General features: G+C 37.7%; 1 protein-coding gene across 1 annotated transcript in view; it reads left to right on the forward strand.

The window, feature by feature from the left end:
* Positions 1-753: 753 nt before the first annotated feature.
* ctnna2 (catenin (cadherin-associated protein), alpha 2) overlaps positions 754-20179 on the forward strand; it is a 622713-nt gene continuing 603287 nt past the window's right edge. Inside the window, exon 1 of the mRNA XM_073862287.1 lies at positions 754-1054. The gene's annotated coding sequence lies outside the window, so the exon portion shown is untranslated. The remainder of the gene's footprint in view (positions 1055-20179) is intronic.

Below are 20179 nucleotides of genomic sequence, written 5' to 3' on the forward strand. Positions count from 1 at the left end.
TAATATCAAAATAAAACATACTTTCAAACAATAATAAAACTGTACCATACATTTAATTCATCTTTAATTACACTAAAATAATTCCAGATTGCTCCAGCTACTGCACATGCACAAGGGCTTTCACATAGCTCACAACACTGATGGTTGATTGGCTCATTTTATTGGAAGGCGGGACTTCCTTAGCTAGATTTACTGAGTGTTTATTTTTCATATAGAACTGTGGCATCTTATTAATATCTATATTCTTTGGTAGTGAACACTCATAATAATAGACCTTTATGGGACCTCAATGGTTCATTTTAATTGGAGATTGACAGATGTATATATATTAAAGAATCCTTAGTGCTTTATATACAATAAAATAAAATATATACAGGTTTGTAATTACAAATGCAACATTTTTTTAATGAAGACTAAGCTATTTATTTGTTTAACGTTTTAAGAGCTAAAGCAAACATGTGGACTTTCAACGAAATACTACTTTTAATTATTTAGCAATAGTCTTTACATAAGACACAATGGGACTATTTCCCATGAATTACATACACAAATCCAAACACTTACATCATACATCATCACTAGGCACTCGTTCCGTTGTCCTCTCCAGCTGAGCCATCACTATTTCACAAAGATGCGCAGCAACATCTTTGCCCCGCCTATCCAAGGCTGCGCTCTTTCTCGCCTCTCACACTGCGCATGCGCTGTCGGAGAGCCTCCGCGATTTGACCATTTGGTACCACACGGCTCACTATTTAGCAAGCGTTGACGCTCGTAGGGAGCGCGCATACTCGGCACCTGTCGTCTGTGTGGCTGGGGATTCTGTGGGAGGGGTCATTATTTGGCAGGGAGCGGTAGAGAGACGAGCATTTCCTAGATACCCACAGCAACGCGTGGATTCATTCTGCTCTCATCACTTGAGAGGCGAGCCGGCGGATATTTTGCGTGTTTGAACTTATTATTCAGGTTTGGAAAGCCGCACGTTTGGAAATTATAAATCATCATCGTATATCCTCGGAAGTGTTTTGCTCGTGCACCGGGACTGTCATCATTGAAGGTATCTATGGAAGCCACTTGCTTTTGCCAATAGGCACCTCTATCCGTTTATTTGAGATCTGTCAGATAGGCGAGGCTTTGGTATCGCTGGTTTATTCAGCTTATTTCAGCATAAATCTACATTTTTATATTTTCAAAAAATAAATATTCATTTTAAATGCCCTGTCTTTTTAGTAGCCTACATAGCTGTAGAAATACAGTTATTTTAGATGTGATGGCAGTGTCTCCCATCTGCAGCCTGCTAGCATGCTGGCTAACCAGCCCATATCATCTTATAAAGATGCTTGCTATCTAAAAAAGAATTATATGATATAACCAGCGTGAACATCGGCGTTTTTCGTATACAAAATGTATTTTAATAATAATCATCATTGGTTTATCAAACTGCGGTCTGTAGACACGCTCGCTCCCTACTCTTTATCGGAGCGCCTCCCGTCTTTAATCCCTCATGTCCCGTTATTCTTTGTCTGGAATTACTATTGTTATTCATTGTCTGCATTTACTATTGTTCTTCTACGAGTTGGTTCAATACCGTTTAAGATGTAAACATTTATGAGAAGTCAGTCATAATTTTGACCAGGATACAACTTTAGGCTTGTGACATTGAGAAATTTTGCCGGTTCTTGCTGCTGGATGTAGGCTATTCATATAGAAGACACTTTTAGTTTGACAAAATTGGCTTGTCGGAAGAAGTCGATATTTTCGTTTTCTTTCGGTAACGACAGTTTCAAACAAATCATTTTGTTTTGATATCATGGTACAGTTTAAGCTTAAATGTACAAAATAAGAGGAAGATGGCAGCGATGTTAAGTTGATGAAACAGTAAAATTGAGAGAAATTGATTCAAATTAGCCTACTTTAGGCGGATACTGTAGCACGTTTGTATTTACAGCTTATTATTTTTATTTTATATTTGATAATCATATGAGTTGCCTAATGGTAGTGTCGGGTTCCTTGCTGAATTATTAAACACGTTTTACTTTGTTTAGCAAAGATGACTTATCTAACCCATTAACGTGTTTTATTTATTGTGTGTTGAATAATAAGAATTGAACAATATATTTTTAAAATTTTCATGATAATTTCGGATTGTAAAAACACTTCTTTCATTTGGATTTGTCACATATTGTGTCTTTCAACTTCAGCGCAATAGCAGCAAATCGACGTCACAAACTAGCCTACTGTAGAACGCACATAATTAAAGCGTTGTAGTTTTGACGCGTCGCTCGCATGCAGTGTTGATGTCTACTGTAAGTTTCGTGCCGTAGTTGTAACAGGAGCTGTGAGAGGAATCCAGAAGCTGCATTTAGTAGGTTAACATTTGATTGACAGGGAGGAGTGCAGCAGTGTCGTAGGATCTATGTACAATTGTGTCATGGGGGCTTCTGCAGAGGTTGTAAATAACTTTAAATGCAATGTCTTATATAGACCATTAAATGCAAATTTTTGAAAGAAAACAAATTCTTATCCAATATAAACAAATGGAAGACTGGAAGTACACAAGTAATGCCTTACTATAGTAATAGTACTACGAGAGCAGCTGATTTTTCTATGCCAACTCATTGGGAGGTCCATGTGGCACGGGCTGTGTAATCACAGTAAATCTGAGCTCCGTCCGAAATCTCTAAAATACTGCCGTTGGAGGCAGCATTCCAAGGCAGAAAGGCTTCAAGGCATGTCCGAATCCACGGTTTGCTTTACTCCTGACTCCTGAGATACCTTCATAGTCTTGTCCCACAATTCTTTGCATGTGTGAATAGTCGAGCCTGGTTGAAAAAAAAATGGTGGCCAAGAAAGCGGCTGGATCACAAATTTAGTATAAATAAGGATATATTTTCACTTTTTACACATTTTGATAGCATTTTTAGCGAGAAATTAGTATAGCAGTTTTCAAATATAAGATTAGTTATCACAAAGGTGATCTTCTGTAATATTTCAAACAGAATTCCATTACGTTGTCCATGAAGGCTGTCCGAATGCGTTTCCCGGAGCTGCCTTCATGCCTCCAAAGTCATTGCCTCATGAGGCAACAAGTCAACTGCCTTTGGTTTCGGATGCAGCCCTGGTCTCTATGGTGTCTTCAGGTTGAGGAAAGGAGATCTGTTTCCCTAAAACAAACAAGCAGTAATGAAGCACTCAGTGATTCAGCACCCAGATAGTTAGAGGTGAAGATAGTTACAGCAATAAATATAGATCTATCCATCCATCCATCCAACTGTACCTATTCACTGATATACTGCAGTGTACGAAGGTCATTGCATTAGATTAACAAAACATCAAATCAATGTGTCCAGTCCTGCTCTTTGTTGGTTACTATTCTGCAGAGGTTGTCTTCAAGTCTAGTCAAGTACCTGGACCAGCTAATCAATGATATCTAAATGACTTACTGTAAAAACTGCAGGCTTAATTCTTCAGGGCATGGAGATACCCTCTGTTACCACAAGAACTTTCCTTATATACGCATTTGATAGGTTTGTAAAACATGTCTATAGTTAATTTGATGGACTACACCTGTCTGTTTTCTAGGACACATGTGTGAACTTTGACTCTGACTGTACAGTCACAAATTTAGTTGGTTAAGTGTGGTTGCGGTGCTCTTTTGACTTTTTGGGCCAGCACATATATTCTCCTCATACCTGACAACAAAACACCTCTGCACACCGTCACAAATAAAATACATTTCCAAACTTCACTTTTATTTGACTCTTTAGATTTCAAACAGCAAATATTTGACTCGATGTCGATATTTGACTTTTGTTTGCAGTTTCCATATAATTAAATTCTTAATCAATTGTTTTCCTGAAACTGCTTTTAAAAGTGCCCATAAAGTGGCTTTCAGACAACAAGTCTTTGAAATTGCCTTTGAAAAAGCTTTTATTGTTACAGTTAACTCTTACTGATGCAGCAGAGATAAAGATTGAAAAGTCATTTGAGTTTCTTTTAAAGTATATAGCTTGAACGAGGTGTTTGAAGGGATGTACTATAGAAATTGCCCTTTATAATAGCCTATACGTTTTTTTCTGATTTCCACCTTTAGCTAGACAGAGGATTTATATGGTATTAGGGGTAAGTCAGTTGCGAATTATTCATATCTGACATGCTATAATTTCTTGGATATGTGACAGTGAATAACGTTGAAAGTCTTGAAATACCCATTTACATCAATGCTAATGTCCCTAAGTGCATTGTGAGAAGCCATTTGGGATTCAGACGTAGCTTTGTTCATAAAAGTTCCCCATCAGTTATTTTATGACGAAGTTGCCCTTTGTAGTGATGTATATTTGTTTCCCCATACTTGATAAAAGAGGAAAAGCAGCAGATACAGTTTTTCTACTAGTAGACTTTTTCTCTACCTACTTAAATGCTACCATTAGATGTTAGTGTCTGTGGTATAAACCGTTAATCAACATCTATTGTGTCTAGATATTGTGGCATGTAATTAGAGAAAATGTCAGGTAGAATGAGGGTAATAGGATCTGGAAATGATGCATTGGCCTATTACAAGTCAAGGTATATTTCACATGTTAGTAGATGAGTTGAGATTTAAAAAAGTTTTATTTTAAAAGGTTAAAGAAAAAGGACACCCCTGCTGTAAATACTCAACATGTATTTCTGTTTTACTGTGGCAGTAACAAACTTCAGTACTGGGTTATGCAATTACCTACAAGTGTGCCATTATACCTAATGTGTTTTACAATTTTAGTGATCCGTTATGTTTACCGAAAAGGAGAAAGACTTTAAAGAAGGTTATATTCAGCAAGATTCTTTAAGGTTACGAATTGCGTTTCGACACAAAGCAAGCAACGGTGCTTTGTGTTTGCGTATGTCTGTAGTATTTTAGGCAGCAGACAGGTAATATCTGTACTGGTTACTTAGAATCTGTACTTTTGATAGAGATTAAAGCCATACACGTGCATAGCCATTGAACCAATGACGTTAAAAAAGATAACTTCACCAACTCTGGAAACACCAAAGCATCACTATTTTTGAGAGATAACAATGGGTACACAGCTTTTATAAAGTTTTGACACTTCAGCTTTTCTTCATTCATTATTTCTTTTGTAATGCATACTATGGGCCAGATTTACAAAACAGGGCAAATTAGCGTAAAAACGCCATTTCAAAAAGCGCTGATGGGAGTGGACATTTCTTTTTACCGAAAAGGCGCAACTTCAAGAACACAGGCACAAAAATCTAATTTCCATAATAACTAACGAAATCTAACAATGGCATCGCAAATTAGTGTAGGTGTTTAAAGGAACACACCCAGATTTTGGGAATTTAGCTTATTCACCGTATCCCCCAGAGTTAGATAGGTCCATACATACCTTTCTCATCTCTGTGCGTGCTGTAAGTCTGGCTGACGCAGCCCCCGCTAGCTTAGCTTAGCAAAAAGACTGGAAGTGAATGGCTTCAGCTAGCATACTGCTCCCAATAAGTGACAAAATAACGCCAACATTTTCCTATTTATGTGTTGTGATTTGTATAATCACACCGCGTCCAAATAACAAGGTCATATGAGACACAGCTATCTTTTAACAGTAAACATACTGGGAACTACATTCTCAGAAGGCGAAGCACTGCTATTTGGGCGGAGTGGTCTGGGCGTGTTCCTTTAAGACATGCGCTTTAGGCATTAAATATTGGTGCAAATAACAGTGCAAACCATAGTAAATCGTTTTGGGTGAATAATTGAAATACTATGCACACATAAATCTCAACGGCAAAAGAGGCGTTTGCACTGGCGCAAGCTTTAAGTAAATCAGCCCTTATATTGTTTAAAGAGCACCTATTATCCCATTTACTATTTTACATTTCCTTTGGTGTGTAAAGCCAGATCCACACTATAAGATAATCGGGTTGAATTTGGGCCGATTTTCCACCTTACGACAATCCTACACTGAAAAAAAGTGGTTGCAATCAATTAGTTTAAGCTACATTTAAACAAAAGTTTTTTATTTTATTTTATTTAAAAAACATTTTTAGATTAAACAAATGGATTGCAAACAATTACCTTAAAAAAATGGAGTAAATTTAATAAATACATTTTTTCAGTGTAGTCAAAGTCCCGATCATCTTCGTGGTTGAACCAATTATCTTATCAGATTTTCCTGTGGTGCGCAGTGCGGTAAGAGCATCTGAATCTGTTTGGAAGCTTGTCGGGGCCGCTCCGATTGCAAAATCGTAAATATTCAACATATTTACGATCAGAAATCTTGTGTTAGGGTAACCCAGAGGGCAAACGCACACACATGCTGTAGATTGTCACGTGAAACGGTACAATACCCAGAGCGATACGATACCCAATCAGAAAGCGAGCTGATGAAAGATGGAACCATAACAACTACATGATGCAGCAGGCACAGTCCAAAGTGAAATTGTATTAATACAATTTCTTTATGCACATTGTTTGACATGTTTGTTTACTGTGAAGTCATGTTTGGCCGCGAGAAAAATTGTGAGATCTCCGCGAGATTTCCTGTGTTCTCAGCTGAGACTCTTTTTAAAGACGGTTAAATGAGTAGTATGGTGGCACAAAGTAAAATGTGGCGATTTTATAAGCGGATAAAAAATGAGAACTATATTGTATGTCGGAAGAGCACTTAGTTTGCAGCACTTGCCACCATACTTACTTGTGTAACTACTCATGTAACAGTCTTTAAATAGGGAAAACATGTAAGTGTTTGGAGGCTTCTAAATTCATCCCTGTTTGGATCCTAAGGAATGAATGGGGCTAGGCTAAATGCTAACACATTCACGACGCGCTGTACAAAGATTAAGTGCACGCATTGAAAAAAGATAGGGATGTATTAATTAGTCTAATTTGAGTTAAGAACATAGTAAAATATTGAAAAACGCTGGTGTTTTCCTTTAACTCCTGTCAATATTGCTGGGAGTCCCTACGCATTTCAATAAAAGTCTGTATAGAAAATAAAGGAAATTATTAATTAAATTGAAAGTGTGAATTATCATCTTCAGACCTTCAGTAGACCATGGTAAACCAAGTGGCTTGTATTTAAGTGGGTTTAGCGAAATGCATTACTTTAACTTGTTTTCTTTCTTTTTATTATCTATTTGCATATGCATATCAGTTGACCATCTGTTTATTTTTTAATGAGAAAGATACGAATTAAAAGTCAGACATGGGTTGTATAGCTACTATTTATCTGACTTTAAAGTTTAGATTTATTTGTACCCCCAGCAAACGCAGCTGTTAGAACTATCTAAAAACCATGCGTACAGCCCCGTACACGATGCTATGGAATGAACAGGAGAACAAAACTGGAGCAGCCGTGAAAAGCAATATTTTTGAGATGACATATAAGTTATTGTTGTGGATTTAGTGTTAATGAAAAAAGCATCTTTAGTTGTTTCTTAAAAGTTGTGGTAGTTTCAGCAGATATTGCTGGAGGTTGGTTTCTGTAAAAAACAGAAAGGATGAAAGCAACTTTGTGAAGGAATAACTTTTCTGACCGTAGATGGCAGGAGAGAACAAAAACTTGGAAGGGTGTTTTAAGGTAGGAGGATGCTGTTGTGAGCCAGTAATAAAGCTTTAATTTTGATGTGGGTGGCTACAGTGGAGTGAGATAAATAGGGGTGTGACTGGTTGGTTAAACCAGACTTGCTGCTGTATTCTGGAGCAACATCTCACATTAGGATGCAGATGCATCATATGCTTTCCTTTTCAGTTAAACATTTTATTGTGGGTCACTCCTCTGCAATGTTTCCCACTCCCATTTCCTCTTTTCCTTCTACATGAACAAACTCATTAAACAGATGTGATATAATCCGGTGTATCCAGTTGCTAATTGTGCATTTAAAGCTCTGTGGATTTTTAAGCCATTGTGAAACTTTAGCACACTTACATACTTTAACTATATTAAATAGCACTCTACTCTTCTGCTGCTTGTTTTGCACAGTTAATTTTAAGCTATAATATGGCGTAGGAAGTCATGGATGAAATTGTAAAAGAAGTGAACCCTCGGCATTACCATGATTTATGCATAAACTGACCAACACCTCTAATCTAACCTCACTACTGACTTCAGCTATCTTTGAAAAAGTCATTAGGTCAGATGAGAGGTATTTAAATCTGCTCCAGGAGGGCCAGCATCCCATAAGACCATAATCAAATTAAACTAAATAAACTTATCAAAGGCTTCCGGAGTGCATGAACATTTCACACAGGTGCTTAAGAGTTTCCTTTCTGGTACAGATCTGAATGGCCATTGCCTAAAGCAGGGCTATTCAAATCTTACCCTGGAGGGCCGGAGCACTGCAGAGTTTAGCTCCAACCCTGATCAAACACACCTGAGCAAGCTAATCAAGGTCTTCATGATCACTAGACAATCACAGGTGGTTAAGTTTGATTAGGGTTGGAGCTAAACTATGCTTCGGCCCTCCAGGGTAAGATTTGAATAGCCCTTGCCTAAAGATTGACCATCACATAACATTTACACATTTGGCACTTTTATCCAAAGCAACTTACAGTGCAATCCAACATATACAATTTCTTCAGCATGTGTTCCCTGGGTTTAAACCGATCTCTCTGATGAAGCCAATACGAAAGTGACTTAAACTGCAATTCATTGACCGGCCTCTAGAGGCTGGCTCCAAAAGGGAGTCAATTCCCATAGACCTCCATGACATGTTAAAACTTTACAGAAAATAATATGTTTACAGCCTGCTACAAAAAAAGGCTCTGGTCTATATAGCTAATTTTGCCCTTAATGACAAGTTTGAGGGGGGTGGATTTTTTGTAACCTATCCGTTTAAATGATATTAACCCTTAAAGTTCTGCATAATTAAAGGCGCGGCCACTTGAGTGACGTGTGAACTGTCATTGCTGTCACTAGAGTCGAGCTAGATGTGTGTGGTTTCAGTAACCAGCCACTTCAGCTTCAATCACGTCCCACCTCCTTACCCATTTTCGGTTATCCGCGAGTGATGCGCGGCCAAGATGGTGACGGCAGGCACTGCCCTATTGGCTTCAAAAAAGCTCTTCACAAACCTACGGGTGACATCACGGACACTACGTCCATATTTTTTACAGTCTAAGGTTTGAACCCATAAAGTGAGTTAAGTGAAAGTGACGTATTTGCCAATGTATGGTAACCCATACTTGGAATCTGACCTCTGTATTTAACCCATCCAGTGAATAGTGAACACACACACACACTGCAAGTCGTGAACACACACACACACCCAGAGCAGTGGACAGCTATCACTGCAGCACCCGGGCAGCAATTGGGGTAAAGGTAGTCTCAGCCTCATACGTCACGCCCACAGACTGTTGGCTAAACGTCTGATGTTTTTCGTACACTTTTCTGAAACCCTGTGAGAATGTCAAAGTCGTCTTTGATTGGTTGAAATAAACCGGATTTTCAGGAGATGCGAGTGTCGCGATTAGTTTCGGTCCCTGGAAAACAAAGCTCTGACGTTCCATTGAGGAAGAGAATCAGTCGTGTTCACGTGAATAATAATGACCAGTTATCATGATCAACTAAACATTAGATTCTCAAAAATATGCAAAGTTCACAGCATAGACTCTCTAAAAGACGTCCAAGAGTTTTGCTTGAGGCAGTTAGTGCAGTCAAAAAGTTCGGTTCTCCTGAATTGCTTGTATGTGTTAAAAAGTGGAGAGATATGCTTCAAACAAATGTTTAACGGGAGAGTCTTATTGGTGTGGCTATTGATGAAGTGCACAACGTTGTTCTATGGTGAGTAATGTTGTTTATTTAGATTCTATTCGGTTGCGGCTGGTTATTTCAATAACTGACTTGTTGCCAGCCCGCTCGTTATTGTGGGGAGTCTGAAACGTGACGCTAGACGAAACGAACTGGTTGGGTCAAACAGCTCGTGGGCGGGCTTTGGCTACGCAAGACTAGGGTAAAGGTGTAAAGGTGTAAAGACTAGGGTAAAGGTGACTTGCTCAAGGGCAATTTGTGCGAGGTGGCCAATTTGTATGAATTTTTACAATTTTATTTGTATGGTTTAGTATTTCATTTTTTTAGTGATGTTGGGTTTGGGTGTGGAGTTTCATAGCTTCATTCTTGCTTTTTTATAATTGTGACCCTGGACCACAAAACCAGTCATAATGGTCATTATTTGAAGTTGAGATTTCAATGGAGTTAAGTTTTCCATTGATGTATGATTTGTAAGGATATGACAATATTTGGTTGAGATACAACTGTTTTAAAATCTGGAATCTGAAAATAAAATATAAATATTGAGAAAATCCCTTTTAAAGTTGTCCGAATGAAGTTCTTTGCAACACATATTTCCAATGATAAATACATTTCTGATGATCTTTACTTAATATCCTAATATTTTTTGGCATAAAAATCTATATTATTTAATGTATTGTTGGCTATAACATAAGTGCTACTTATGACTGGTTTTGTGGTTCAGGGTCACAATTTAACTTTTTGTTTGATACACATCATATGACTTCATACGAAATTGACACCTCGTGAAATAGTACAGTTTTCCCAGAAGATTAGATTGGAATGTCATGTTTAGTAAAGCCATGGAATGCAAAATTGCTTGCAATTATATTTGTGTAAACTCACATTTTGTGTTTATCTATTGTTGTGACCTTAATATCAGCATCAGATCCAATTTTAAGACCCATTCATGAGAAAAATCAAACAACCTAACAACAAAGCTCCACAAACTTCTTCAGGCAATGGTATAAAGAGCATTGACCCAACCACATTACTAAATAACTAGTTAAAATGTGTAGTTGTGCAAGTTCTTGTTATTTCCTTCCTCAAGCTCCCATTGTTTCGCTCCCTTTCTACTCTTTATTTTCTCCCTATGCTTTTAGCATCCCAGAGGGTAACTTTGTATCACGAAAACTTCCCCAGTGAGAAACAGTGAATTATATTGAGATGTCCCATATTTTCTTGTAGATATATTCTCTTCCTCCGGCCTTGCTCACTTTTTTCCTCCTGTTTTGCTGCCCCCCCATTCTGTGATTTTCCACACGGTTTAATTAAGTTTCTTAATTAACTTTGATCAACTAAGCCAAAATCTATGCTGGGTCAATAGATGTTTTAGCGTTTGAAGCTTACAGATCAAGCAAGGCGAACGGTCTTCATACAGCACAGTTTTTATTCGTCAAGCTGAGCCCGTTTATTTGGTTTTGAGGTGTCAGCAATGACAAAGTCATTGGGCAGATGGTCACCAACACACTGTCTCACTTTTTTTTTGCTGTGATTGATCAATACGTTTTGAAGTCACCCTGACCGGTAATTTGAGAATCTCAAATCTATAAAACCACACGCTTTAAACTTTGCTCAGTTATTATTACGAGGATTCCAATCTGATGGCCACATCGTAGTTTTGGCCGTAAACCAGATTGATTTCCATCTGATTCCAAATCTAATTTTTAGAGATGTACTTTCTATGCTCAATATGCCGAACGCATTCGGCACTGTGAATGAAAACAGCAATCTTATTTCATGTTTGAACATTAATCTTCAAAATAGACAGTTTTTTTCTGTTTTGCTTCTTCATGCATTACTTCTCTAATCAAAACCAAGGACCTTGCCTGTGCTTTGAGGAGATTTATTAAATTGCATGAGGTCACATCACACATTTTTTCCAAAATTCTCATACCTCCATTTTACAACAAAATAATTTAATTTTGTCTAATGAATAACATGTTGCATTGTCCTTTCTTTAAAAGCAGTTGGACTATTACGTTATAACTAGGCCAGTTTGATAGGCAGTCCCTTCAGCATGTTGAGGTGAAGCCCTTAAGAGTTTTCCTCAACAGTGCTGAAATTAGTTGTCAGCATTCATTTACCTTTTTCAAAAATAGTTCGCTCAAATATTATTAACTTCAGCTTTAAAGGCAGTTGCCGTGGAGAGTAATCTGACTCTTTGCTGCTGTTGTCATTTTATTCCGCAATGAAGCGCTATAAGACGCTGGAAATTCTGATGGCACGTCGTTTGTCACTAGAGAGCAATAAAGCGAGAAATTCCCTCCACCGTTTAACTCGAACCTGTTTGTTATCTCTGTGGCCCCTGTAGACACCAAGAAACAAGCAATGTGTGGTACGTGAGCTAATAACACTGAAATGGAAAGTGCTTTTTCTGCTTTTTACTGCAATTTGGGACATTTTCTTAAGGTTTTATACATATATTTCATTGATCCTGTATGCTAGTTTGAATTCTTGTCAAATGTGAACATTTTAAAATAAACATTTGAATTATTGAACGCCACTGAGACGTTTAGTGAAGTCTCCTGTTTCTCCTAAAAAAGACCCCAGTAATGTCGCATGTGTCTCCCTCAGAGTTTCATTCGAGATTTTAAAAGTGGGAGCGAGTCACAAGCAACATACACAAAACATTATCCCACTATCTCTGGATAACTTGCGATTCAATACTATGCACTTACGCCCCGATTGCCAACAAAACACCGTCCGTGACTCATGACCTGGTTGGGACTGCCCCATTTTAACCAAATCCAGCATTAAACAAACACACACAAACAAGTCAGCTGCTATATCCGTTGTTTCCATAATGCTTGAATTTCCCTCACAATCAATAACACACTTTTTTGGTGACATAGATTTTGTTTCAACTCTTGGTTGTTGTGTGCATGTGCTATTCCGGTTCAAGTGGCCATATAAGGACTTCCACTGTACTTCCTTCACTGAAAATGCCCATATAAAACAAAGTAAGATTGCTACGTATGAATCTTTAATGTTCGGAAAAACTTAACACAACTTGTGCAAATTCTGGGAAAGTGCGTTTGGCACTGCTTTTTTGACACTATGGCTTATAATTAGCATGAGGAATCCAACTCTTAAACAAGTGTTAATAAGTCAGAATGCATGAAATAGCCCTCCTTTAAAATTTCTCATTGCTTAAAGGCGCAGTGTGTAAATTTTAGTGGCATCTAGTGGTGAGGTTGTGAATTGCAACCAACGGCTCCGTCCATTGCTCACGTCTTGCTTTTGAAACACATAAAGAAGCTACGGTAGCCGCCACCAGACAAACATGTCATAGTTGGAGACAACTTAGCAAGAAAGTTTGTCTGTTAAAGCTGCCGTCGGCAACTCTGGAGGATTGAGCAGTTTCCAAATGTTTACAATTTTTATGTCCCTCCCCCACTACCTCCGAGCAACCTCCCTCAGAGCTTGTTCTCGTCAGCGCGTGTGCAAAAGTATTATTGTGAACGCATACTTAGCAAGAATACTTAGATTACTTACATAACACTCTGAAATACAATCAATGGTTGATAAAGCACAATTTCCTGTTGAGAAGAAATGTGGCAAGCTCTGCATCCAGCTCAAAATCTCGTAGATTCCTTTCAAATGCCGGTCCGATATTGATCCTAGTTTTAATACGGTCACAGTCGCTTTCTATATTTTTTTCCTTATTTTCAATGGTTTTTTTACTAGCTCTAGTTGTTAACCGAGATGGTTGTTTTCCTAGCTCTAGTTGTTAACCGAGAAATCGGAAGTTTGTTACTGAAAGTTCTCTCCGCCATCACGCTGTTCAAACCAAAACAACTATGAATTAAGGCGGATGCACGTGATATTGTAACGCGCGCGAGGGGGATGGGGATCTGTGGCGCGTGCAGGTACTGTGATTGACAGGCAGATTTTACACAGCCCTGCGATGATTGGACCAAATGAACCAGCCTGCGCTGATTGGACCAAATGAACCTGGAGCGGTGGATTTTTGCAAAACAAATAACAGGCTCCAGGTGGAGCTAGAAGCGCGGGTTTTTTTTCTTAAACAGCCTAATTGATGTTGTTCTATCGGAGCATAGTGTTGGTTTCAGTGAATATGATCAAAATATATGATAAAATAAGTTGCCGACCGCAGCTTTAAGGGCTTCTGTAGAAACATGGCTGCACAAAATGCCGGCTTCCATGTAAGGGGACCCTCGGTGTATGTAGATAAAACATCTCAGTCTAAGGCAATAAACACATAACCGTTCATTGTGAAAGGTCTTTATACACCCATTTAGTTTTGTATATTATTTTGCATTTCTGTCAAAAGATCCTTCTAAAAATTACACACTGCACCTTTAATGGATGTCAACAATGGCATCATTTGTGTCTGTTTTAATTTCTCTTGAGGGTTTTAGGAAAAACATACAGTAGATTATGAAGCATTATGAAGAGTTGATTCAGTCATATATAATTGAAACCATCATTAAGTCTCCTGAGATGGAAAAAGTCACTCACAGCCACCGGTTAACCAGTGCTGGGAAAAATAGGTCTGTGTTTTTAGTAAACGGTCTCGAATCGTTGAACAAAGGCTTTTTCTAAAGAATTTAATTTAGAGATGCGACACGTTTCATTGCTCAGCGATATTGCAAAAACAGAAGCTGCAAACAGAGCTGTTCCTTTTGACCCTGTTTTACATGACTGCATGTGTTTATCTAGGTATTAACCTCAATTTGAGTTTAGATTTAATCCGGGTAAACAACGAGGGAAAGAGAGTGGCAATTTGAGGGAATTTGCGCATATATTTGTAAAAGACAGAGAGAGAGAGAGAGAGAGAGAGAGAGAGAGTAATGTGTGGGGTTGGGGGTGAGAACATTGTACGGTGGTTCTGACCATACCACTACTGTTAAATATAACAGGTCTAAGCTGACTAATTTCCACCTACGCAGCACATTTCCCATAATAAGAGACTTTCAAATCATTCCATTATCACCATGAATGAACGTGTAAAGAAGGTAACACGATTTACAGTTTCTGATGGAAATGTTGACGCAAATCAATACCATTATGACAACTTCATTGCTCCATTATAATAAGAACTGTCAGCCTAATGCATCACATCAAGTCTTTAATTGACTGGTGTTGTTAGATTAAAAAAAATCTGTCTGTCTGTACTGTAAGTCATTAGAAATTTTAAACATTTATTTCTAAAATAATGAACAATGCACATTTTTAAAATAAAAAATGCATAGTACATCTGTGGCTGAAAATGATACAAGACAGACTTTAAAGACCCCATGAAAATCACAATTGAAGCTTTAGTGCCAATATGTTAGACTTGAGGATATCTGTAAGCCAGCATGCTCCAGAACAGTGACAAATTTGCTTTTAGAAGATATCAAAACTTTTGTGGCCCTATTTTAACGATCTAAGCGCCATGGTCTAAAGCGCACAATATAAATGGGCGTGTCCGAACCCACTTTTGCTAATTTAACGACGGGAAAAATTGTTTATGCGCCAAGGGCACGGCCTAAAAGGGTTGTTCCTATTCTCCTAATGAGTAATGGGTGTGTTTTGGGCGTAACGTGCAATAAACCAATGAGAGACTCAGCTCTCATCCCTTTTAAAAGCCAGTTGCGCCTGGGGCCATGCCTAATCCCTATTTAGAAAGCGGAATTTATAAACTGAAAAACTAAGCGGAGGAAGAAGACCACCAGTTTAAGATTAATGTTAAAAAGTTGTGCTGTTTTCATTTGTATTGAAATAATAATTATTTTTTAAATTAAAACCTTTAAAAGCTGTTTTCTTCAGTCATGGAAGTAAAAATAGCAGGTTTTTAATTGTGTTAAATGTATTGATATCCTACATAATCATTGTAATCTCATAAAATAATTAGCAAATAAGCATAACATTTTTTACAAACGTGTGGAGAGCCGAAACGTTTCAGCACTCGGACAGCGCCATGGATTTTTTAAAAAGCATTTGCTTAGAAAAGTTTATTATCTCACCATATCCACAGTTACAGAGTCATCATATACAATAAATCCGTGTGACAGCATTTAAAAAACATTTTAAAATAGATGCATGTTTACAGCAAAGCATTTATTTACTTACCAGGCTACAGGTGAATCAGCGCCTTCTAACATCTCATAATCAATGCTCATTTATGTCTAAGAGACTCAATAATAATATTTTACATTTTAATCTTTTAATTTTTCGTATTTAAAAGAGTTTTTGTGCTGCCGCGCATCCAAGTGTGTGATAAGCAAACCCGCTTTGTCATCCCGTTTATAGCCGCATATTACTAACGCACTATTTAAATAACGAAAACAATATTGCGCATGACTTTAGACCAGGTTTTTGTTGGTCAATGGCCTCAAAATAGCAACGCGCCAACAATGCACCTAAACACACCTCATTTTCATACCAGAACACCCATGGGTGCAAAATTGGGAGCAAATGCATTTGCTATTTTAACAACGTGGCGCTAAACGTGAAAACTATAATTGCGCTGGGTTGAAACTAGCAGAAAACACTTGCGTCATGCAGTGCGCTGCATTGCGCCGGGTGTATGATAGGGCCTATAGCCTCTCACTTCCACCAATGTGGATCAATTTTTATGGCATCATTCTGCCCTTTAGCTTCTCATCTGATTTCGTGCTATGAGGTAAACTAGGGGCATTGCTACATAAAGTTTTACTGGGAAATAGGCGCCCCATTTATTTCTGACTTTTTTCTTCAAAGCCTACTATTCCTACACTGCAACAGCTATACTGGGAAATATAACATGTTATTAACATGTTTGGAAGAAGATATGGCATACAATTTGTAGAAATAACGCACATTTGCATTTACATTATACAATGATAACAATGAATGGAATAGTTCAGTGTTTATTATAAATTATTTATCTGTGCAGATAAAACATTAACTTCCCCTCTCCCTTAAAGCAATATCGCGTGTACATCAAAGTGTTTAAACGTGGCTGAAAATCCCAGGCAGATGCCAACTGTGGGCACTTGCCAGTGTTTTTTCAGCTAAGTGCTTTGGTTGCTGATACTTCAGTTTTGTTTATTAATTGATGTGCCAGTTGGTCGTTGTAATATTTGTTCTTTCCCTCCTGCACCGTGATTGGACGGCAGAGTGAAAAGTGACATTGACGAGCTGAGCGTTTCACCCAAAGTTGTACAAACAGTGAGCTCCGGTGCTCAGCACGGACAAAACCTGCCAGCTGCTGATGTTTTGAAAAGCGCTGCGCTTCAATTGAAAACAGTTTAAAACATACGCTGGCCGCAGGCGTATACGCCTTGGTGTACACGCCCCCTGAGGGCGAGACTGTGCTGTGGACACTATTGTAACATATGTATAATGCTGACTTTAAATGGAGTCTATACGGTACGTAAATAGGGGTGAATTCATGCAGATAATTGTTTAGAGGAATAAATAGAATACAACACGCCTTCATGGTCTTTCTGGTGATATTGGTGAACAGCAGGGCTATGGATTGCCAACTAATGATGAAGTAATGATGTGCATCATTCAAAACAGGAACTGGTTCTGGGTCAGTATACTGAGTCTTTATTATATTTATACAATGTGAAAAACTAGATTTTCTGATCATGTAAAGTATTTTCTAAAATTACTAAACCAATAGCTGTCCATTGCTTGTAGTGTCATGACTTGATTTTAGTGGGACTTGATTATCAGCATAAATCCTGCATTTGACTAGTTGGACAGCAATGGTCCTTTTGACAGCATCTGATTCATTTTTAGGATCTACACAACACCTGTGAATCAAAAGAGCATCTGACAGTCCACTGGATGTTAGTAGATGTGCCACGTGCTTTCCATACAATAAATGACATACATTTCCACAGAATGAAAAGACAAAAGGCTAAATGATGAGCCCATATTAACATTTAAAGATGCAGCGTCAGTTTGCAAGAGTCTTTTCCTGGATATGAAATGACATTTCAAACAATGACTTCATGGTGATACAGTTTGCAAATGTTGCTGTTCCAGTTGGAATTTCACAAGCGTCTGCTGCAATGTGGGCTGATATGGAATGTGCATTTGTTTTGGTGGCAGCCGAGTTTGTTTTGTCCCTGGTCTCTCTCCAAAGAAATAAAAACTGCTTAGAGATTTCCCAAAATAAATATGTGTGAGAAATGTAGAAAGATGAATTGGCAAGTTATCAGTGTGATTTATTCTCTCTGAAAGCATTTTAGTAACCCAAAGAAATGTTCAAAGTGTCTTTTTCATATTTCGTGTAGTTTAACTGGTAGAGAATTGTGTTAGCACTGCAAAGATTGTGGGTTCGATTTCCAGGGAACACATTCTGATAAAATGTATTCCTTAAATGCATTGTAATGCTGCATAAACACTACCAATGACCAAGTCGCAGTGTGTCTCTTTTAGTAAGGCTGTTAGGGGACATTCCTAATTTTTGTTGTCCTAGGAGTAATTATAAACAAATGAGTAACTGCCCACTGCAGTAACATACGAAAGATGAATGACAGGAACTTTACCCTTCACTCCCATTTACTCTACAAATGGCTGGGTTATTTTTTACCCATGCTTGATAAACATTGGACAGAACGCACTGGATCATTTTTAACCCAGCATTGGGACATTTTTATCCCAGCATTTGATCATTTTTACCCAGCATTAGGTCATTTTTAACCCAGCATTGAGTAATTTTTAACTCAGCATTGGGTCATATTTAACCCAGCGTTGGATCATTTTTAAATCAGCATTTGATCATTTGTAACCCAGCATTGGGACATTTTTAAACCAGCATTGGGTCATATTTAACTTGGCATTGGATCATTTTTAAAACCAGCATTGGATCATTTTTAACCCAGCATTGGATCATTTTTAACCCAGCGTTGGGTCGTTTTTAACCCAGCATTGAATCATTTTTAACCCAGCATTGGATCATTTTTAACCAAGCATTGGGTCATATTTAAAACAGCATTGGATCATTTTTAACCCAGCATTGAATCATTTTTAACCCAGCATTGAATCATTTTTAACCAAGCATTGGGTCATTTTTAACCCAGCATTGGATAATTTTTAACCCAGCATTGGATAATTTTTAACTCAGCATTGGGTCATTTTTAACCCAGCATTGGGTCATTTTTTAACCCAGCATTGAATCATTTTTAACCCAGCATTGGATCATTTTTAACCAAGCATTGGGTCATATTTAAACCAGCATTGGATCATTTTTAACCCAGCATTGAATCATTTTTAACCCAGCATTGAATCATTTTTAACCAAGCATTGGGTCATTTTTAACCCAGCATTGGATAATTTTTAACCCAGCATTGGATAATTTTTAACTCAGCATTGGGTCATTTTTAACCCAGCATTGGGTCATTTTTTAACCCAGCATTGAATCATTTTTAACCCAGCATTGGGTCATTTTTAACCCAACATTGAATCATTTAACCCAGCATTGGGTCATTTTTAACCCAGCATTGGGTCATTTTTAACCCAGCATTGAGTCATTTTTAACCCAGCATTGGGTCATTTTTAACCCGGCATTGAGTAATTTTAACCCAGCATTGGGTCATTTTTAACCCAGCATTTGATAATTTTAAACCCAGCATTGGATAATTTTTAACCCAATATTTTATCCAATATTTACCTCACCTGAGTAAAAAATAACCCAGCCATTTTTAGAGTGTTGGTAGTTGCCCCCAAAAGTTGCATACCACTTTTGCAGATTTTTTAACTTTGTGGTGTTGCTGGACATGCCCCATCCAGTCGTTTACAGTCACTGTCGCTTGTGTCACCAGAAATTGCCAGCCCTCCATTAAAATGAATGGGATTGTGTCGTATTGTCACTTGTTATGTGAACGGGGCATAAGTCACTTTGGATAAAAACGTCTGCCAAATGCATTAATGTAACTATGTCTTATAAAAAATGTAAATATCTTTTCAAACTGTAAGAATATAGATGCATAAACTGAGTGTGGCTGGCATAGTTCATTTTTTCTAAGGGGTTAAAAACAAAGTAAGCATGAAGGGTATTTCTTCAATTTAACTTTATCATTGTCTAGGTGAGACACCTTAGATGAGGAGAGTTCAATTTTGTGATTTTCTTTCCTTTGAGATCTAAAATGTACAAGGGTCCCCACAAGCATGGACAATAAATATTCAAAATATTTGAAAATATATACGTTCTCATGTATTTCATGTAGCTCAGTGGTAGAACATGTGGGTCAAGGGAACACACATAATGATGAAATGTATGCCTTAATGCACTATAAGTAGCTTTGGATAAAAGTGTCTGCTGAATGAGTAAAGCATTTTTTTTGTAATTGTTTATTAATTTTTAATAACAGAAATGGCTGCTTCTAAGTGTGTTAGTTTAAAATCTATATAATTTATAAATATTTTGAAAAGTAATTTTAAATGACTAGAAA

Source organism: Misgurnus anguillicaudatus, chromosome 3 (genome assembly GCF_027580225.2).
Source record: "Misgurnus anguillicaudatus chromosome 3, ASM2758022v2, whole genome shotgun sequence".
Classification (NCBI taxonomy): Eukaryota; Metazoa; Chordata; class Actinopteri; order Cypriniformes; family Cobitidae; genus Misgurnus; species Misgurnus anguillicaudatus.